Below are 23,153 nucleotides of genomic sequence, written 5' to 3'. Positions count from 1 at the left end.
GCAATTTGTCGTAAATAAGCAGACAAGGGAAAAAGATGAGATAATATAATAATGAGCTAATGTTGTACATTGTTATTTAAGTGATACGTCAAAACGTATGTATACAAGTAGTGCAATAAGTAAAAATAGACCTTTTTGACATGTCCTATCCAAGGGTAAGCTGTGTGTGGGTATGCAAAACAGGTATAGTGATCGTTATCAGAGACCACCTGGGGATTCCCTTGTACGTCAAAGCTTCTTGCTTCCTTGGTGTTTCCTTCCCGTGACGGGTCCGATAATCAGATGATCGGAGAGGGCCTTCAGAGAATAGGGGCCTGAAAGGAAGAAAATGTTAAAGGTATACGGGTCCTGAAGCGGTCGAGCCGCATTGTGGGCCGTGTCGTAGCGGTGCCTCCGCCTATGCCCATGGTATCTTGAGTGCGTAATTATGTACGCGCGGCGCAAATTTCGCCGCTTGACTGGGACTAGGACGGAGGCCGAATTGCTAGGCGAGCTCTGAACGTGCCTGGTGTTCCTGTTGCAGGGTACTCCGGACTCGCTTGAAGGTGTCCGGGGGCTTTTTCGCCGAATTGGCGGTTTGCCTCAGAAGGCTTCTTTGCACTTCTGCTGCAAGGGCAGCGGTGTGCTCCTCCGTACGGAGCAAGCGTTCTGTGTTTCCATTAACTGTTATAACCCCACGAGGTCCTGGCATTTTGAGCTTGAGGTATGCATAATGCGGTACCGCGTTGAATCTGGCGAATGCGGTTCGTCCGAGCAGTGCGTGATAGCCACTGCGGAAGGGGACGATATCGAAGATTAACTCCTCGCTTCGGAAGTTGTCCGGAGATCCGAAGACCACTTCCAGTGTGATTGAGCCCGTGCAACAGGCCTCTACACTTGGTATGACACCTTTAAAGGTGGTTTTTGTCGGTTTGATCCTTGAGGGGTCTATACCCATTTTGCGCACTGTATCCTGATAGAGCAGGTTCAGGCTGCTGCCACCATCCATAAGGATTCGAGTGAGGTGAAATCCGTCAATGATGGGGTCAAGGACCAATGCGGTAGAACCGCCATGACGGATACTAGTGGGGTGGTCCCTGCGATCGAAAGTGATCGGACAAGAAGACCATGGGTTGAACTTTGGGGAGACTGGCTCCATCGCATAGACGTCCCTTAGTGCACGCTTCCATTCCCGCTTGGGAATATGGGTTGCGTATATCATGTTCACCGTTTTCACTTGGGGAGGAAATTTCTTCTGTCCTCCTGTGTTCGGCGGCCGGGGCTCCTCCTCGTCGTCGCTATGCAGCCCCTTTTCCTTGTTTTCGGCATTCAACTTGCCGGCCTGTTTGAACACCCAGCATTCTCTGTTGGTGTGGTTGGCTGGCTTATCGGGTGTGCCGTGAATTTGACACGAGCGATCGAGTATGCGGTCCAAACTGGACGGGTCCGGATTGCTTCTTTTGAACGGCTTTTTCCGCTGACCGGATTTAGAGCCGCTGAATCTGGCATTAACTGTCGTGTCTTCGGTGTTATCGCCGTTGTTGCGGCGCTTGTGTCTGTTGCGACGTGGCCTGCCATTGCTATCTTTGGCATCTGAATTGACAGGGTTTCTTGATGTGTTATTGCTGCGAGCCAGCCAGCTGTCCTCGCCCGCACAAAAGCGGGTCATGAGTGTCGTGAGGGCTGCCATGGACTTCGGTTTCTCTTGGCCGAGGTGTCGGGCGAGCCACTCATCGCGGATGTTATGCTTAAATGCCGCTAAGGCCTCGGCATCCGGACAGTCGACAATTTGGTTCTTTTTAGTTAGGAACCGAGTCCAGAATTTCCTGGCTGATTCCCCCGGCTGTTGGGTTATGTGACTCAAGTCATCGGCATCCGGTGGTCGCACATAAGTTCCCTGGAAGTTGTCAAGGAATGCGTCTTCCAAATTCTCCCAACTGCCAATGGAGTTTGCCGGCAGGCTATTCAGCTAATGCCGAGCCGGCCCTTTGAGTTTTAGTGGGAGGTACTTGATGGCATGTAGATCGTCACCGCGGGCCATGTGGATGTGGAGGAGGAAATCTTCAATCCATACCGCGGGGTCTGTTGTGCCATCGTATGATTCAATGTTCACGGGTTTAAAACCTTCTGGGAATTCGTGATCCATTACTTCGTCAGTGAAGCATAGGGGGTGTGCGGCGCCTCTATGCCGGGCTATGTCGCGACGCAGTTCATACGAGTCTTGTCTGCTGTATTCGGCCCTGCCGGATTTGCTTTTAGTATATCCGGCGTGACGGTCGTCGTCACGCGTTGGGGCGCGCCCCCGTGATCTGTAGATCGATCTTGCATGTCCTGCTTTGTTTTTAATACGTCTCGCAAGTCCTGCGTGTTACCCCGGGCCTTGGTATTTTTTTTTAACTGGCGACGGGGTGCGGGCTGGACTTCGGCCTGATATGCCGCTTTGTCTCGGCCACAAGGTGGCCGGTCAGCCGTATCATACGCTGGAAGCATAGGCTTTAATGCTTCCTCCTCGAGTTGGGGTAGCAACCTGCGCTTTGGGTAACTTTTGGTTGGGCACTCGAGTTCGTATTCCTCGGCCGCCAGGACCTCAGTCCATCTATCCTCTAGCAGATCTTGGTCAGCTTGAAGCTGTTGTTGCTTTTTCTTCAGGCTTTTTGCTGTGGCTATAAGCCGGCGCTTGAAGCGCTCCTGCTCGACGGGATCCTCAGGCACGATAAATTCTTCGTCGCCGAGGCTCACCTCGTTTTCGGAGAGAGGCATGTAATTGTCATCCTCTGATTCTCCGTCTGCTGCCTGTTCCTTAGGGCTAGCTTGCCCATCCTCCCGCTCGAAGCCTGGCTGGAGGGGATTGTCTTCGTCTTCGGCACTCTCTACAGCATTATTGTCTCTTGTGTCGGTATCGCTGCGTTTGCTATGGCGGGGCTTAGAGCGGCGCCGATGATGCCGGTGCTTAGATTGCTTCTCGGGGGGATTATCCTCCATTGCCTTATTGCCATCGCTTTCTTTGGGGGTGTCCACCATGTATATATCATATGATGAGGTGGCATTCCAGCGCCCTGTGAGCGGTGGTTCCTGTTCGTCTCCTGCATCGTCGTCCATACCGTCGATGTCTTCGGAGCCGAAATCGAGCATGTCGGTTAAGTCGTCGACAGTGGCTATTAAGTGGGTGGTGGGTGGGTAACGAATTTCTTCGTCGTCCGCTTCCCACTCAAGCCGGACATAGTTCGGCCAAGGGTCTTCTGACAAGGAGAGAGACCTTAATGAATTTAGCACGTCGCCCAGGGGCGAGTGCTGAAAGATATCCGCGGAGGAAAACTCCATGATCGGTGCCCAATTAGATTCGATAGGCACGGACGCAGGCGGTTCAGAGCCCGTGGCCGGGAACGAATCCAAGTGTCCGGCAACACAGGTTTCATAGGACGTGAAGTCAGTATTCGGCTCTATCGCCGCTGAGTGTGCGGCCTCCGTGGCGGGGTCCATCCACCCATCCTCGGACGGCGCGATCTGCTCCGGCTTGAGGGCCGGAGTAGCTACAGGTGTGATCTCCCGAACACCGTCTGATGACAGAGCTAAGTCATGCTCATCGTGACTGTGCGGCGCACCTGACATGGGTTTGAATCCGTCGAAGATCAAGTCTCCGCGGATGTCGGCAGTATAGTTCAAGCTTCCAAACCTGACCTGATGGCCAGGGGCGTAGCTCTCGATCTGCTCCAGATGGCCAAGCGAGTTGGCCCGCAGTGCGAAGCCGCCGAATACGAAGATCTGTCCGGGGAGAAAAACCTCACCCTGGATCGCATCATTGCCGATGATCGAAGGAGCCATCAAGCCTTATGGTGACGGCACAGTGGAACTCTCAATGAAAGCACCAATGTCGGTGTCAAAACCGGCGGATCTCGGGTAGGGGGTCCCGAACTGTGCGTCTAAGGCGGATGGTAACAGGAGGCGGGGGACACAATGTTTACCCAGGTTCGGGCCCTCTCGATGGAGGTAATACCCTACTTCCTCCTTGATTGATCTTGATGATATGAGTATTACAAGAGTTGATCTACCACGAGATCGTAGAGGCTAAACCCTAGAAGCTAGCCTATGCTTATGATTGTTGTTGTCCTACGGACTAAACCCTCCGGTTTATATAGACACCGGAGGGGGCTAGGGTTACACAGAGTCGGTTACAAGGGAGGAGATCTACATATCCGAATTGCCAAGCTTGCCTTCCATGCAAAGGAGAGTCCCATTCGGACACGGGACGAAGTCTTCAATCTTGTATCTTCATAGTCCAACAGTCCGGCCAAAGCATATAGTCCGACTGTCCGAGGACCACCTAATCCAGGACTCCCTCACTTATCACACCCGATCATCACGTGGTGTCTCAGCACGAAGAACTGTTGCAACGGTGCATACTCAGGGAGAACACTTATACCTTGAAATTTTAGTAAGGGATCATCTTATAAGGCTACCGCCGAACTAAGCAAAATAAGACGTATAAAAGATAAACATCACATGTAATCAAAATATGTGACATGATATGGCCATCATCATCTTGTGCCTTTGATCTCCATCTCCAAAGAACTGTCATGATCTCCATCGTCACAAGCATGACACCATGATCTCCATCATCTTGATCTCTATCAACGTGTCGTCACATGGTCGTCTCGCCAACTATTGCTTTTGCAACTATTGTTATCGCATAGCGATAAAGTAAAGCAATTATATGATGCTTGCATCTTATGCAATAAAGAGACAACCATAAGGCTACTGCCAGTTGCCGATAACTTTAACAAAACATGATCATCTCATACAACAATTTATATCTCATCACGTCTTGACCATATCACTGTTAGAAATATGCCCTAGAGGCAATAATAAATTGGTTATTATTATATTTCCTTGTTCATGATAATCGTTTATTATCCATGCTAAAATTGTATTGATAGGAAACTCAGATACATGTGTGGATACATAGACAACACCATGTCCCTAGTAAGCCTCTAGTTGACTAGCTCGTTGATCCATAGATGGTTACGGTTTCCTGACCATGGACATTGGATGTCATTGATAACGGGATCACATCATTAGGAGAATGATGTGATGGACAAGACCCAATCCTAAGCCTAGCACAAGATCGTGTAGTTCGTCTGCTAAAGCTTTTCTAATGTCAAGTATCATTTCCTTAGACCATGAGATTGTGCAACTCCCAGATACCGTAGGAATGCTTTGGGTGTACCAAACGTCACAACGTAACTGGGTGGCTATAAAGGTGCACTACAGGTATCTCCGAAAGTGTCTGTTGGGTTGGCATGAATCGAGACTGGGATTTGTCACTCCGTGTAAACGGAGAGGTATCTCTGGGCCCACTCGGTAGGACATCATCATAATGTGCACAATGTGACCAAGGAGTTGATCACGGGATGATGTGTTACGGAACGAGTAAAGAGACTTGCCGGTAACGAGATTGAACAAGGTATCGATACCGACGATCGAATCTCGGGCAAGTACTATACCGGTAGACAAAGGGAATTGTATACGGGATTGATTGAATCCTTGACATCGTGGTTCATCCGATGAGATCATTGTGGAACATGTGGGAGCCAACATGGGTATCTAGATCCCGCTATTGGTTATTGGCCGGAGAACGTCTCGGTCATGTCTGCATGGTTCCCGAACCCGTAGGGTCTACACACTTAAGGTTCGATGACGCTAGGGTTATAGGGAATAGATATACGTGGTTACCGAATGTTGTTCGGAGTCCCGAATGAGATCCCGGACGTCACGAGGAGTTCCGGAATGGTCCGGAGGTAAAGATTTATATATGGGAAGTCCTGTTTTGGTCACCGGAAAAGTTTCGGGTGCTATCGGTAACGTACCGGGACCACCGGGAGGGTCCCGGGGATCCACCAGGTGGGGCCACCGGCCCCAGAGGGCTGCATGGGCCAAGTGTGGGAGGGGACCAGCCCTAGGTGAGCTGGTGCGCCCCCCCCCCCCCACCAAGGCCCAAGGCAAGGAGAGAAGGGAAAAGGGGAAACCCTAGGCTCAGATGGGCCTAAGGCCCACCTAGTGGTGCGCCCCCCCTCTCTCCCCCCTTGGCCGCCCCTCCAAGTCCCATCTAGGGCTGGCCGCCACCCCTAGAGATGGAAACCTAGGTGAGGGCGCAGCCCCTCCCTTTCCCCTATATATAGTGGGGGTTTGGGGCTGCCATAGACACGAGAACATCTCCCTCATGGTGCAGCCCTACCCCTCTCCCTCCTCGTCTCTTGCGGTGCTTGGCGAAGCCCTGCTGGAGTACCGCGCTCCTCCACCACCACCACGCCGTCGTGCTGCTGCTGGATGGAGTCTTCCCCAACCTCTCCCTCTCTCCTTGCTGGATCAAGGCATGGGAGACGTCATCGGGCTGCACGTGTGTTGAACGCGGAGGCGTCGTGGTTCGGCGCTTAGATCGGAATCAACCGCGATCTGATTCGCTACGAGTACGACTCCTTCATCCGCGTTCTTGCAACGCTTCCGCTTAGCGATCTACAAGGGTATGTAGATGCACTCCCCTTCCCTTGTTGCTAGATTACTCCATAGATTGATCTTGGTGATGCGTAGAAAATTTTGAATTTCTGTTACGTTCCCCAACAGTGGTATCAGAGCTAGGTCTATGCGTAGTTTCTATGCACGAGTAGAACACAAAGTAGTTGTGGGCGTCGATTTTGTCAATTTACTTGCCGTTACTAGTCTTATCTTGATTCGGCGGCATCGTGGGATGAAGCCGCCCGGACCGACCTTACACGTACTCTTACGTGAGACAGGTTCCACCGACTGACATGCACTAGTTGCATAAGGTGGCTAGCGGGTGTCTGTCTCTCCCACTTTAGTCGGATCGGATTCGATGAAAAGGGTCCTTATGAAGGGTAAATAGAAATTGGCATATCACGTTGTGGCCTTTGCGTAGGTAAGAAACGTTCTTGCTAGAAACCCATAGCAGCCACGTAAAACATGCAACAACAATTAGAGGACGTCTAACTTGTTTTTGCAGGGTATGCTATGTGATGTGATATGGCCAAAAGGATGTGATGAATGATATATGTGATGTATGAGATTGATCATGTTCTTGTAATAGGAATCACGACTTGCATGTCGATGAGTATGACAACCGGCAGGAGCCATAGGAGTTGTCTTAATTTATTGTATGACCTGCGTGCCAATGAAAACGCCATGTAATTACTTTACTTTATTGCTAACCGTTAGCCATAGTAGTAGAAGTAATAGTTGGCGAGACAACTTCATGAAGACACGATGATGGAGATCATGATGATGGAGATCATGGTGTCATGCCGGTGACGAAGGTGATCATGTCGCGCCTCAAAGATGGAGATCAAAGGCGCAAGATGATATTGGCCATATCACGTCACTTTATGATTTGCATGTGATGTTTGTCATGTTTACATCTTATTTGCTTAGAACGACGGTAGCATAAATAAGATGATCCCTCACTAAAATTCAAGAGACGTGTTCCCCCTAACTGTGCACCGTTGCGAAGGTTCGTTGTTTCGAAGCACCACGTGATGATCGGGTGTGATAGATTCTAACGTTCGCATACAATGGGTGTTGACGAGCCTAGCATGTACAGACATGGCCTCGGAACACATGCGAAACACTTAGGTTGACTTGACGAGCCTAGCATGTACAGACATGGCCTCGGAACACAAGAGATCGAAAGGTCGAACATGAGTCGTATAGTAGATGCGATCAACATGGAGATGTTCACCGATGATGACTAGTCCGTCTCACGTGATGATCAGACACGGCCTAGTTTGACTTGGATCATGTATCACTTAGATGACTAGAGGGATGTCTATCTGAGTGGGAGTTCATTAAATAATCAGATGAACTTAATTATCATGAACATAGTCAAAAGGTCTTTGCAAATTGTGTCATAACTTACGCTTTAGTTCTACTGTTTAGATATGTTCCTAGAGAAAATTTAGTTGAAAGTTGATAGTAGCAATTATGCGGACTGGGTCCGTGAACTGAGGATTGTCCTCATTGCTGCACAGAAGGCTTATGTCCTTAATGCACCGCTCGGTGTGCTGAACCTCAGCGTCGTCTGTAGATGTTGCGAAACATCTGACATACACGTTTTGATGACTACGTGATAGTTCAGTGTGTGATGCTAACGGTTTAAAATTGTGGCGACAAGACGGTTTTGAAACGTCGCAGAACATATGAGATGTTCCAAAGACTGAAATTGGGATTTCAGACTAATGCCCACGTCAAGAGGTATGAGACCTCTGACAAGTTTCTTAAGCCTGCAAACTAAGGGAGAAAAGCTCAATCGTTGAGCATGTGCTCAGATTGTCTGAGTACTACAATCGCTTGAATCGAGTGGGAGTTAATCTTCCAGATGAGATAGTGATGGTTCTCGATAGTCACTGCCACCAAGCTATTAGAGCTTCGTGATGAACTATAACATATCAGGGATAGACATGATGATCCTTGAGCAACTCGCGATGTTTGACACCGCGAAAGTAGAAATCAAGAAGGAGCATCAATTGTTGATGGTTAGTAAAACCACTAGTTTCTAGAAGGGCAAGGGCAAAAGGGATACTTCATGAAACAGCAAATCATTTGCTGCTCTAGTGAAGAATCCCAAGGTTGAACCCAAACCCGAGACTAAGTGCTTCTGTAATGAGGGGAACGGTCACTGAAGCAGAACTACCCTAGATACTTGGTAGATGAGAAGGCAGGCAAGGTCGACAGAAGTATATTGGATATACATTATATGAATGTGTACTTTACTAGTACTCCTAGCAGCACCAGGGTATTAGATACCGGTTCGGTTGCTAAGTGTTAGTAACTCGAAATAAAAGCTGCGGAATAAACGGAGACTAGCTAAAGGTGAGATGACGATATGTGTTGGAAGTGTTTCCAAGGTTGATGTGATCAAGCATCGCATGCTCCCTCTACCATCGAGATAGGTGTTAAACCTAAATAATTGTTATTTGGTGTTTGCGTTGAGCATAAACATGATTGGATTATGTTTATCGCAATACGGTTATTCATTTAAGGAGAATAATGGTTACTCTGTTTATTTGAATAATACCTTCAATGGTCTTGCACCTAAAATGAATCTCGATCGCAGTGATACACATGTTCGTGCCAAAAGATATAAAATAGTAATGATAGTACCACATACTTGTGGCACTGCCATTTGAGTCATATTGGTATAGAACGCATGAAGAAGCTCCATGTAGATGGATCTTTGGACTCACTCGTTTTTGAAAAGATTGAGACATGCGAACCATGTCTATTGGTATATATGCATGAAGAAACTCCATGCAGATGGATCATTTGGACTCACTTGATTTTGAATCACTTGAGACATGCAAATCATACCACATGGGCAAGATGACTGAAAGGCCTCGTTTTCAGTAAGATGAAACAAGAGAGCAACTTGTTGGAAGTAATACATTTTGATGTGTGCAGTCCAATGAGTGCTGAGGCATGCAGTGGATATCGTTATGTTCTTACTTCACAGATGATTTGAGTAGATGCTGAGTGTATTTACTTGATGAAACACAAGTCTGAATTATTAAAAGGTTCAAGTAATTTCAGAGTGAAGTTGAAAGATCGTCGTGACAAGAGGATAAAATGTCTATGATATGATCATAGAGATATCTGAGTTACGAGTTTGGCACACAATTAAGACATTGTGGAAAGTGTTTCACAATTAATACCGCCTGGAACACCACAATGTGATGGTGTGTCCGAACATCATAACTGCACCCTATTGGATATGGTGCATACCATGATGTCTCTTATCGAATTACCACTATCGTTTATGGGTTAGGCATTAGAGACAACCGCATTCACTTTAAATAGGGCACCACACAATTCCGTTGAGACGACACTGTTTAGAGAAACCTAAGTTGTCGTTTCTTAAAAGTTTGGGGTTGCGATGCTTATGTGAAAAAGTTTCAGGCTGATAAGCTCGAACCCAAAGCAGATAAATGCATCTTCATAGAATACCCAAAACAGTTGGGTATACCTCCTGTTTCAGATCTGGAAGTAAACAGGTCCTTTCTCGAGAAAAAGTTTCTCTCGAAAGAATTGAGTGGGAGGATGGTGGAGACTTGATGAGGTTATTGAACCATGACTTCAACTAGTGTGTAGCAGGGCACAGGAAGTTGTTCCTGTGGCACCTACACCAATTGAAGTGGAAGCTTGTGATAGTGATCATGAAACTTCGGATCAAGTCACTACCAAACCTCGTAGGTCGATAAGGATGCGTACTACTTCAGAGTGGTACATAATCCTGTCTTGGAAGTCATGTTGCTAGACAACAATGAACCTACGAGCTATGGAGAAGCGATGGTGGGCCCGGATTCCGACGAATGGCTCGAGGCCATGAAATCCGAGAGAGGATCCATGTATAAAAGCAAAGTATAGACTTTGGAAGAAATACTTGATGGTCGTAAGGCTGTTGGGTGCAGATGGATTTTAAAAGGAAGACAGACAATGATGGTAAGTGTCACCATTAAGAAAGCTCGGCTTGTCGTTAAGATGTTTTTCGACAAGTTCAAGGAGTTGACTGCGATGAGACTTTCTCACTCGTAGCGATGCTAAGAGTCTGTTGGAATTATATTAGCAGTTACTGCATTATTTATGAAATCTTGCAGATAGGATGTCAAAACATTGTTTCCTTGACGATTTTCTTGAGGAAAGGTTGTATGTGATACAACCAAAGGTTTTGTCAATCCTGAAAGATGCTAACAAGTATGCAAAGCTCCAGCAATCCTTCTAAGGACTGGAGTAAGCATCTCGGAGTTGGAATGTACGCTTTGATGAGATGATCAAAGATTTTGGGTTTATACAAAGTTTATGAGAAACTTGTATTTCCAAACAAGTGAGTGGGAGCACTATAGAATTTTTGATGAGTATATGTTGTTAACATATTGTTGATTAGAAATGATGTAGAATTTCTGGAAAGCATACAGGGTTATTTGAAAAGTGTTTTTCAATGGAAAACCTGGATTAAGCTACTTGAACATTGAGCATCAAGATCTATAAGGATAGATCAAAACCCGCTTAATAGTACTTTCAAATGAATACATACCGTGACAAGATTTTGAAGGAGTTCAAAATAGACCAGCAAAGAAGGAGTTCTTGGCTGTGTTACAAGGTGTGAGTATTGAGTAAGACTCAAGACCTGACCACAGCAGAAGAGAGAGAAAGGACGAAGGTCGTCCCCTATGCTTTAGACGTAGGCTCTACAGTATGCTATGCTGTGTACCGCACATGAAGTGTGCCTTGCCATGAGTTAGTCAAGGGGTACAATAGTGATCCGGGAATGGATCACATGACAGCGGTCGAACTTATCCTTAGTATCTAGTGGACTAAGGAATTTTCTCGATTATGGAGGTGGAAAAGGAGTTCGTCGTAAAGGGTTACGTCGATGCAAACTTTGACACTAATCCGGATGACTCTGAGTAGTAAACCGGATTCGTATAGTAGAGCAGTTATTTGGAATAGCTCCAAGTAGCGCGTGGTAGCTGCATCTACAAGATGACATAGATATTCGTAAAGCACACACGGATCTGAAAGGTTCAGATCCGTTGACTAATAACCTCTCTCACAAGCGAGATATGAACAAACCCCATGGGTGTTGGATTCATTACAATCACATGGAGATGTGAACTAGATTATTGACTCTAGTAAACTCTTGGGTATTAATCACATGGCGATGTGAACTAGATTATTGACTCTAGTGCAAGTGGGAGACTGTTAGAAATATGCCCTAGAGGCAATAATAAATTGGTTATTATTATATTTCCTTGTTCATGATAATCGTTTATTATCCATGCTAAAATTGTATTGATAGGAAACTCAGATACATGTGTGGATACATAGACAACACCATGTCCCTAGTAAGCCTCTAGTTGACTAGCTCGTTGATCAATAGATGGTTACGGTTTCCTGACCATGGACATTGGATGTCGTTGATAACGGGATCACATCATTAGGAGAATGATGTGATGGACAAGACCCAATCCTAAGCCTAGCACAAGATCGTGTAGTTTGTCTGCTAAAGCTTTTCTAATGTCAAGTATCATTTCCTTAGACCATGAGATTGTGCAACTCCCGGATACCGTAGGAATGCTTTGGGTGTACCAAACGTCACAACGTAACTGGGTGGCTATAAAGGTGCACTACAGGTATCTCCGAAAGTGTCTGTTGGGTTGGCACGAATCGAGACTGGGATTTGTCACTCCGTGTAAACGGAGAGGTATCTCTGGGCCCACTCGGTAGGACATCATCATAATGTGCACAATGTGACCAAGGAGTTGATCACGGGATGATGTGTTATGGAACGAGTAAAGAGACTTGCCGGTAACGAGATTGAACAAGGTATCGGGATACCGACGATCGAATCTCGGGCAAGTACTATACCGGTAGACAAAGGGAATTGTATACGGGATTGATTGAATCCTTGACATCGTGGTTCCGATGAGATCATCGTGGAACATGTGGGAGCCAACATGGGTATCCAGATCCCGCTGTTGGTTATTGGCCGGAGAACGTCTCGGTCATGTCTGCATGGTTCCCGAACCCGTAGGGTCTACACACTTAAGGTTCGATGACGCTAGGGTTATAGGGAATAGATATACGTGGTTACCGAATGTTGTTCGGAGTCCCGGATGAGATCCCGGACGTCACGAGGAGTCCCGGAATGGTCCGGAGGTAAAGATTTATATATGGGAAGTCCTGTTTTGGTCACCGGAAAAGTTTCGGGTGCTATCGGTAACGTACCGGGACCACCGGGAGGGTCCCGGGGGTCCACCAGGTGGGGCCACCAGCCCCAGAGGGCTGCGTGGGCCATGTGTGGGAGGGGACCAGCCCCAGGTGAGCTGGTGCGCCCCCCCACCAAGGCCCAAGGCGAGGAGAGAAGGGAAAAGGGGAAACCCTAGGCTCAGATGGGCCTAAGGCCCACCTAGTGGTGCGCCCCCCTCTCTCCCCCCTTGGCCGCCCCTCCAAGTCCCATCTAGGGCTGGCCGCCACCCCTAGAGGTGGAAACCTAGGTGGGGGCGCAGCCCCTTTCTTTCCCCTATATATAGTGGGGGTTTGGGGCTGCCATAGACACGAGAACATTCCCTCATGGCGCAGCCCTACCCCTCTCCCTCCTCGTCTCTTGCGGTGCTTGGCGAAGCCCTGCTAGAGTACCGCGCTCCTCCACCACCACCACGCCGTCGTGCTGCTGCTGGACGGAGTCTTCCCCAACCTCTCCCTCTCTCCTTGCTGGATCAAGGCATGGGAGACGTCACCGGGCTGCACGTGTGTTGAACGCGGAGGCGCCGTGGTTCGGCGCTTAGATCGGAATCAACCGCGATCTAATTCGCTACGAGTATGACTCCTTCATCCACGTTCTTGCAACGCTTCTGCTTAGCGATCTACAAGGGTATGTAGATGCACTCCCCTTCCCTTGTTGCTAGATTACTCCATAGATTGATCTTGGTGATGCGTAGAAAATTTTGAATTTCTGCTATGTTCCCCAACAATCACATCACAACATGCCCTGCAAAAACAAGTTAGACGTCCTCTACTTTGTTGTTGCAAGTTTTACGTGGCTGCTACGGGCTTAGCAAGAACCGTTCTTACCTACGCATCAAAACCACAACGATTTTTCGTCAAGTGTGTTGTTTTAACCTTCAACAAGGACCGGGCGTAGCCACACTCGATTCAACTAAAGTTGGAGAAACTGACACCCGCCAGTCACCTGTGTGCGAAGCACGTCGGTAGAACTAATCTCGCGTAAGCATACGCGTAATGTCGGTCCGGACCGCTTCATCCAACAATACCGCCGAATCAAAGTATGACATGCTGGTAAGCAGTATGACTATTATCGCCCACAACTCATTTGTGTTCTACTCGCGCATATAATATCTACGCATAGACCTGGCTTTGATGCCACTGTTGGGGAATGCAGTAATTTCAAAAAAATCCTACGCACACGCAAGATCTATCATGGTGATGCATAGCAACGAGAGGTGAGAGTGTAGTCCACGTACCCTCGTAGACCGTAAGCGGAAGCGTTATGACAACGCGGTTGATGTAGTCGTACGTCTTCACGATCCGACCGATCCTAGTACCGAAAGTACGGCACCTCCGTGATCAGCACACGTTCAGCTCGGTGACGTCCCACGAACTCTCGATCCAGCTGAGTGTCTAGGGAGAGCTTTGTCAGCACGATGGCGTGATGACGATGATGATGAAGCTACCAGCGCAGGGCTTCGCCTAAGCACTGCAACGATATGACCGAGGTGGATTATGGTGGAGGAGGGCACCGCACACGGCTAAGACAATGTCAACTTGTGTGTCTTTGGGGTGTCCCCCTCCCCCGTATATAAAGGAGGGGAGGAGGAGGAGGGCCGGCCTCATAGGGCGCGCCCAAGGGGGGGATTCCTACTCCTAGTAGGAGTAGGTTTCCCCCCTTTCCTTGTCCAAGTATTAGAGAAAGGAAGGAGAGGAAGAAGAGAAGGAAAGGGGGGCCGGCCCCCTAGTCCAATTCGGTTTGGGCTAGGGGGGCGCGTGCCCCACCTTGGCCTGCCTCCTCTCTTTCACTACTAGGCCCATGAAGACCCAATACTTCCCCCGGCGAATTCTCGTAATTCTCCGGTACTCCGAAAAATAGCCGAATCACTCGAAACCTTTCCGATGTCCGAATATAGCCTTCCAATATATCGATCTTTACGTCTCGACCATTTCGAGACTCCTCGTCATGTCCGTGATCTCATCAGGGACTCCGAACAACCTTTGGTACATCAAATCACATAACTCATAATACAAATCATCATCGAACGTTAAGCGTGCGGACCCTACGGGTTCGAGAACTATGTAGACATGACCGAGACATATCTCCGGTCAATAACCAATAGTGGAACCTGGATGCTCATATTGGCTCCTACATATTCTACGAAGATCTTTATCGGTCAAACCGCATAACAACATATGTTGTTCCCTTTGTCATCGGTATGTTACTTGCCCGAGATTCGATCGCCGGTATCATCATACCTAGTTCAATCTCGTTACCGGCAAGTCTCTTTACTCGTTCCGTAATGCATCATCCCGCAACTAACTCATTAGTCACATTGCTTGCAAGGCTTATAGTGATGCCCATTACCGAGAGGGCCCAAAGATACCTCTCCGATACACGGAGTGACAAATCCTAATCTCGATCTATGCCAACCCAACAAACACCTTCGGAGACACCTGTAGAGCATCTTTATAATCACCCAGTTACGTTGTGACGTTTGATAGCACACAAGGTGTTCCTCCAGTATTCGGGACTTGCATAATCGCATAGTCAGAGGAACATGTATAAGTCATGAAGAAAGCAACAGCAATAAAACACAATGATCATAATGCTAAGCTAACGGATGGGTCTTGTCCATCACATCATTCTCTAATGATGTGATCCTGTTCATCAAATGACAACACATGTCTATGGTCAGGAAACATAACCATCTTTGATTAACGAGCTAGTCAAGTAGAGGCATACTAGGGACACTTTGTTTTGTCTATGTATTCACACATGTATCAAGTTTCCGGTTAATAAAATTCCAGCATGAATAATAAACATTTATCATGATATAAGGAAATATAAACAATAACTTTATTATTGCCTCTAGGGCATATTTCCTTCAGGAGGCGGCGTTCCCAAAATCCTCGTTGAGACCGGCGGTGAGGGTGCTGATGAGGAGCTCGTCGCCAACCGTCTCCCCGAGATCGCGGAGGTCATCGGCAAGCTTTTCGGGCGCATGCAAAAATCATCGATGGACGAGTCAAGATGCTGGCACCCGTAAAACTCGTCGTGGAGAAGGACCTTGCGCTGAAGCTTGTTGTCGGTGAAGAGGCCATTGAGCTTGGTCCAGACGGCGTAGGCATCGTCTTCGTCATCCACCACGGTGTGGAAGAGGTCGGTGGAGATGGTGAGGTAGAACCAACGGATGATGGTGGCGTCGAGGATCATCCACTCCTCGTCATGGATCATGAGGGCCGAGTCCGCGGTGCCGTCGACGTGGCCATGAAGGAGGTACTCGCGGAACACCAGCGAAAAATACCGCTTTCAAGCCGAGTAGGAGGCGGTGGATTGATTAAGTTTCACCGGGACGCGCTCGTGGATGTTGAGGTCGCGGACGAGAGTGACATCGGGACCGGCAAACGGGTTGGAGACGGTGAAGGAGGAGGAACTCATGGCTAGTGTTAGGGGTTGCGACGCGTGGCGCGGCGCGGGGTGGAGGTGGTGCGGCGCGGGAGCAGCGCGGGGTGGGGTGGCGGGGGGCTGCGGCGCGGGAGCGGCGCTAGTGGGAGGTGGTCGCGGCGCGGGAGAGCGACGCGGGTGGGAGGTGGTTGCGGCGCGGGGATGGTGCGGCACGGGTGGCGGGAGGGAGCGGAAGCGAGGCGGCGATCGGCGGCTGCGGCGGCTTGGAGAGGCCGCAGCTGCGGCGAAAGGCGCGGTGGTGGGAGACGGCGGCGACTAGCGGCGGCGGCTACCGAGAGGACGGCGGCGGCGGCGACGGCTGGTGGCAGCGGCGGGGAGAAGCGGTGGCGGCGGCGCGTAGAGGCGCGGCGGCGGCTTAGGGTTTAGGATCGTGCTGCAATAGATACCGTGTAGAAGGACAAGTTGTGGGCTGTACAATCGCGATGTATTAATCGGTGCACCAGGCATGTATATATGAGTACAGGGGGCACAACTCAACTATACAGTGAAAACAGAATGTGGGCCTTATACACAATATACACGTACATAATATACTTAACAAATAGATAAAATGCCATATGGCTACCTCAAGGGCAATGAAAAAGATGAAGGAAAATGAGCTTCATGCATCACAAATCCTACTAGGCCACCAACTAAATTGGTTGAACAAATGTTCAGTGACCATCTCTCATGCATCACAAATCTTACAAGGGTTCTGTAATCTGACATGTATGGTGCAAAGCAAAAACAAGTTAGCCATGATCAGCAGAGGCATGATTTTTAAACCTTAGAAGGGTCAAAGGTTGCCAAAGAACTAAATATGCATGTGACTGGGACATACCTCCCTTGACATGCCTCATTAGGAAGAGGGAATCCAAGCCCATTGCACCGTGAAAGATGAGGTGCAGCCTATAATTGATGAGCTAAAGTGCGGTGCATTCTCAGGAGGAAGGACGCCAAGCTCCGGTTGGACAAGTGTGGGCCAGGCCCAAACGCCATCATTCCTGGCGTCTCCCGTGCAAGCCAAACGTCAGGGATGTTGGCGTGACCAAAAAAGGTCAAATTCGAAATTCTTTTGTAAATGGGGTCAATTCTTGATTAAGTTAGGAAAAAAGGTCAAAAGGGTGATTTCGTCCGTCCCTGGTCGCATATCATTCCCATTCTTCTTAGGAAGAGGTTGAGAATTCAGTACTCGACATGTGGTCCAATACATGTTAGCCCAACTATAGTGAAATCGAGGTTCCACTGCGTGACCCACTACATGGCAGTATACCCTCCTGGTCCGCTCGGTAGCTCAACAGCTTGACACCATCCCTAACCTCAAAGAGGTCCAAACTCGGCTTTGCGAATTGTCCAGTGTTCTCCCGACTTGATGACGGTCATTTGGCCGCGAAAGGTGAGGACCACCAACATCTGAGTGAGAAGGTGTGTCACAAATGTTTTCTCACGGATGTTGTTACCATTGAACTCTTGAAGCTCTTAGCGCAATCACCCAAAAGAACAAGGAAGACCCAGCTTCGGCGTCCATTGGACGCTCCACCAGGTGTCAAGCCACTCCGCCGAACACCGTCGACTCTAGCTCCTGGCCGCTTGGTACTCTGGCAGCTACAGCGCCTTATTCGCCTTCCAGCTCCCCATGGTCCTCCTTTCCAGCACTACACAGGACGCCAGTTTCAGTGGCGAGATTGCTGACATATCTGGCTCCCACAAGGTCTTTGCTGCCACGAGGCAGCGGCGGGCAGCTCCGACTACTGCATGGCATAGACATCGCAGATTGTGTAGGTGCCGGAGCCAGAGGAAGGACGGGGCATGGTCGGGTTGCAAGACTGCACTGCTGGATACAATGGTCGACGCTGCAAGGGCGGCATGGTTGGTGGCGTGCACCATGGCGCTGATTGGGGAAATACCATTATATTTTGTTTTCGCCCAATATTTCATTTCAGGGTATCCCATAGACTTGACAATTAAATAGAAAAAAATACTAACGATACAACATTGGACCTTTAACATACTAATTCATAAGGCAAGTGGGTATATATAGGGCTATACGTTGTTTTGGTTAGCTAAGCATGTGGCAAGTGTGTTGGCAAGTCATTCAAGAAGCGTTCTATTATCTCTCTTTTATCATGTGAGTACGCGCTGCAAAATCATATGATCATTCCATTTGCATGTGTTTGTTTCCTCTTGCAGGAAGAGAAGAAAATAATAGTGAAAACTTCACGAAATGAGCTGTTTAATGTCAATTGCATGAAGAAGGGTGAGAAGCTCATGGATGCCCGTTGTACAAATACTCCCATTCAGGCCATATTCAAGACTTGAGATTCATAAATGTGAAATCGGTATTACCGAACCAAACAGTCTCGGAGAGGAAAGCAAAAGATGAGTATAGCTACACAGTCAATTCATTCATAACTGAGAATAATCTCTTTTAGCCCTCCAATAAGAAAACCAAAACAAGAATAGTTACACAGGCAATTCATTCAGAAAATGCTTCTCATGACTCATCATTTTTATCATGTAAGTACGCATGATAAACGTGTCTCTACCAGATGGCTTAGCAACAAGGCTCGCATTCTGCTACAAGAGATTACAGCATCACAGGTACTCTTGCTTTTGCAGCCTTGTGCTTAAAATGCTACTCTAGTGCCAGACCCATGAATTACATCTATCTTGCCTTGAGATCATCCAAAACCATGGCAGCAGCGTTGCGGTTGCGGTTGAGGTGGCCGGTGTGCCAGGGCTCCTACGGTGGCACTACTGTTGTGGTTGATCGCCGGATCTAGGCGGCTAGATCTGGGGCTTTGAAGGCGGTCGAGACAGTGCACAGGTTGTCGGGTGGATTTCTTGAGACGGATCCGAGTGAAAACTTGGTCTTCGGTCGTTGGCCGGAGCCGGTGATGACGATGCCCTTATCATCGTTTCCTTCATGAAGGCATCATCGAGGTACAAATCCCAAACCCACCCAATACCTCCGGGGGAAACCCTAGATCAGTTGATCGGATGGCGGCGGCATTCATGTGTCGTTACCCCCTTGGGGGCGGCATTCTTGGAGATGCACTCGGGCTCGAGGGACCAGCGGATGGCTTCTTCGGTGGAGTGATGTTTCTTTCCACATATTCATGGCGGCGGCTCTTGGCGGCATGGAGCAGCGGAGGCTTGGCGTCAGATGTGTGGTGATGGACACGCGCAGGAGGTCGAGGCTGTCTGGCGTCGTGGTGGCGTCGGCGGCAGCTAGACCGGGCAAGGTTGATGCAGCAGTACAGCTCTGAAAATGGATTGGTTGCAAGTGGCGGCGGCGGCCTCATACCCGGCAGGCGTCCTGGTTGAGGAGCACGCCGGACTGGTGGGTGCCCATACCCGGCAGGCATCCTGGTTGGGACCTCAGGTCTTAGATGTTAGGTCTGGTTATGATGTTTGTTTGGTATTAGGCCCAGACTATCAGCGCCCCTTCATCAATTGGATAGGTGTAGCGACAGTTGTTGCTTAGACGGTGGCTTTAGTCTTACTGTTGTATGACTTTATAAGGTTTCGTAAGAATAATTAATAAAGTGGTCGCATGCATCGTCCAGATGCAGAGGCCGGGGTCCTCCTCCTTTTCTAAAAAAATGGCAGCAGCGTTGCGGCCCGGGGTGCCCATCACCCCACCGCCTGGGTGCGCACCGCTGCCGCAGAGGTACAGCCGCTTCACAGTGGTTCTGTAATCTGACATGTATGGTGCAAAGAGAAACAGGTTAGCCATTATCACAAAGGCATGAGTTTTGAACCTTAGAAGAATCAAAGGTTGTGAAATAGAAGGGACCAGAGCACAACTTAATATGCATGTGACTCGAACATACCATCCCATGGCAGGCCTCATCAGGAAGAGGGAATCCAAGCCCATCGCGCCGTGAAAGATGTTGCCACCTGGGAAATGTGAATCGTCTCTCCTTTAAAAAATTCCAATTGGTAAAAGGAAGGAATGATACAGAATGGTATCCCGTCTGCGTGTGTGTGGCTTACAAAAGACAAATTTATACTCCCTCCGTTCGAAATTATTTGTTGCGAAAATGGATGTATCTAGACGTATTTTAGTTCTAGATACATCCATTTTCGAGACAAGTAATTCCGAACGGAGGGAGTACATAGTATCAAGAGAGATTACCTGTTAGACCAAACTCCCTTTCAAGATCAGGCGGGCTCAGCAACTCAGCATATCATAGCCTATCACTGATTTGCTAAAGTGCGGTGCATACTCCTCGATCAAGGAAAATCATCTTTTAGCAAATGATTTCTGAAAATTGGTATCGATCAAAATGGTCAATGATCGGTAGGTGGACACAAATTCAGAGAAATAGTTCTCTCCGCACAGTGACGGATCACAATGCCTTAGGGCAAGGGCATCATCGTTTACTCTTTAAGGTATGAGTAAATAGTATTTGTGGGGCAGTATATACAGCAAGAAGTGTGGGCTGTGGTGAAGTGCAAATATTAAACACACAGTGCATCATTAGACTAAAACGTAAGGCGAATCAACCTACTCTAAGATTCGGATCCTGCCAACTGCCTGCTGACAGTGTGTAAGGTGTGTACTGAACAAAGAGATTAATAACATGCTAACCTGCTCACAGGATAAAGTGGAAGATGGAATTTGAGTCGGTCCATAACTGCACCTTAAGTATATAGACAATACGAGAAATCAAAACATGCAAAGTGACCTCTAAAATGTAAATGTAGTTTACATAGGACAGGTTCCATGTACATTTCTTGCTTCATCGGGGTAGTGAAATTAAATATGACATGGTAGTAAATTTACAAAATTTCAGATATGGGGAAGCAGAAGAAAAATGACATTTTTTTTTTCAAAAAGGGGGACTCCCCGGCCTCTGCATCAGAACGATGCATACGGCCATCTTATTAAACAAATAAATAGGTTCAAACAAGGTCTTAAAGTCTCAAAACGAAAATAAAGAAGAGCTCACACCGAGCTAAAAGGGCTAAAGGACAAACTAGCCATATAAAGGACGCCACAACCGGCTGGCAAAAGAGAGATAGGTAAACTAATTGCCTATCCTATTACATGACTGCCATCCAAACCGGTTGAAGATATCCCGTGCTACCATCTCCCAGCGGATAGATCCAGTAACCAAACGCTCCCTGGCCTCCGTCGGAGTGAGTAGCGACCACAAACGGATCAACGCCGTGGCTCGAAAAATAACCTGCAAAAAATGAATGTTTATTGTCCTATTAAAAACCAAATCATTTCTGCAATTTCAGACTGCCCACAATAAATGACATACCTGGTGGAGAGATGGTCTTATCTAAGACTGAAGGAATTGTCATTTCTATTACAGGCCTTGTGGATGAGACACCATCTGTAGCTTGCTTATATGCTACATCGATTTCCTCCATGCTGAAGAGCAAGTAAAAGTTCCATGTTGAAATGTGACAAGGATTTGGTCTGAAGAAGTGACTGCAGAACTATACAAAAATCATCTCACGCAATAGAATAAGTGGCCAGATCATGATGTAGCTTTTTCCTTAGGAAGAATGCAAAGGCTGGTCTACTACTTGGACATGTTATAACTAAGCATGGACAGACTATGCTCTTTATTATCCTAAGGTACTAGCAAAAACATTAACTACTTCAACACATAGATTTAAGTTAACAAATCGCTGCATCAAGTTGACATGACAAGCAAGGAACACTAAACGTAAACAGTATAATTTGCTATTGAAGAGTGGCACCATTGAATTAAAAGATCATTTTCCTTGCCCTACTATACTAAATGCCCTCGTGAATGCTTGGAGAAGGTTGAGTGTCATTGCGGATATGTGTACAACCAGATCATAGGGAAGTGGATCCCCCTTGATGTTATATATATGCTTGGTAGCTTGGCAGGTTTACTCCGTCGCTAAGCTCGAACTGGTCTGATAGTCCGGCATGGCTTTGCGAGTTGGTGAGCATATTGCCAACCTTCACGATGGGCATTTAGCCACAAAAAGTGAGAACGGACATCTGAACAAGCTCGCACAAGATGTCACGGATGTTTTCATCTCCCTGCCTCCCACCAGGAAGGCCCGACCCATAGTGGTGTGTGCTAGACGCTCCTCCGAGTGTCGTGCCTCTCCAGCGAAGACGATTGGTGAGAATTTACTCATTTGTCAGGGCAGAGGCGAGGTTCTTCCAATGCGGCCCAGTGTGTATTGCCTAGATTGTGTGGCGCTTTAGCGGGAGGAAGGCTGGGGTGTGGCAGAGCTGCCAAATGGTGCTGCTGAATACAACAGTCGCCGCTGCGACGGCGAAGTGACTGAAGGCGAGCTCCATTGCGAACAGGAATGCGGCTGCGATCGGGTTGGGGCTGATGAATCCAAGGTTTTTGGTAATGCAGGAGTATATCAGGAAATACCAATATATTTTGTTTTCCTCCAATATTTCACTCTAGAGTATCCCATAGACCGGACACTAAAACAGAAGGAAACATACTAACGATACAACATTGGACCTTTGACACCCAGATTCTAAGGCAGCTGGATATAAGCTGGATATATGGCATTAACAATGCAACATTGTTAGCAAGGCATGCAATAAGTGTATTGATCAAGTCATTCAAGAAGCGTGTTATTGTCTCTCTTTTATCATATGAGTACACGTTTTGTTTCCTCTTGCAGGAAGAGAAGAAAAAATAGTGAAAACTTCATGCGTGAGTAATCTAATGTCAATCGCATGAGGAACAGCGAGAAGTCCTTGCGATGAGTGTTGAGCAAATCATGCAAGAGCCAGGTTTCTGTTAGTCTCTTCCGTCATGCAATAAGCGCTGCAAAAACATGAGATCATTCTATATGCATGTTTTATTTCCTCTTGCGGGAAGAGAAGAAGAAAATGATGACAATTGCATGAAGAAGGGTGAGAAGTTCATGGATGTCCGTTGTATAAACACCCCCATTCAGGGCTTATTAA

At 47.8% G+C, this 23,153-nt stretch overlaps 1 pseudogene; it reads right to left on the bottom strand.

The window, feature by feature from the left end:
* Positions 1-16,218: 16,218 nt before the first annotated feature.
* Positions 16,219-21,604, bottom strand: LOC109747550 (uncharacterized; annotated as a pseudogene).
* Positions 21,605-23,153: the final 1,549 nt, after the last annotated feature.

This window comes from Aegilops tauschii, chromosome 5, assembly GCF_002575655.3.
Source record: "Aegilops tauschii subsp. strangulata cultivar AL8/78 chromosome 5, Aet v6.0, whole genome shotgun sequence".
Taxonomy (NCBI): domain Eukaryota; kingdom Viridiplantae; phylum Streptophyta; class Magnoliopsida; order Poales; family Poaceae; genus Aegilops; species Aegilops tauschii.
This window is presented reverse-complemented; position numbering and strand designations above follow the sequence as displayed.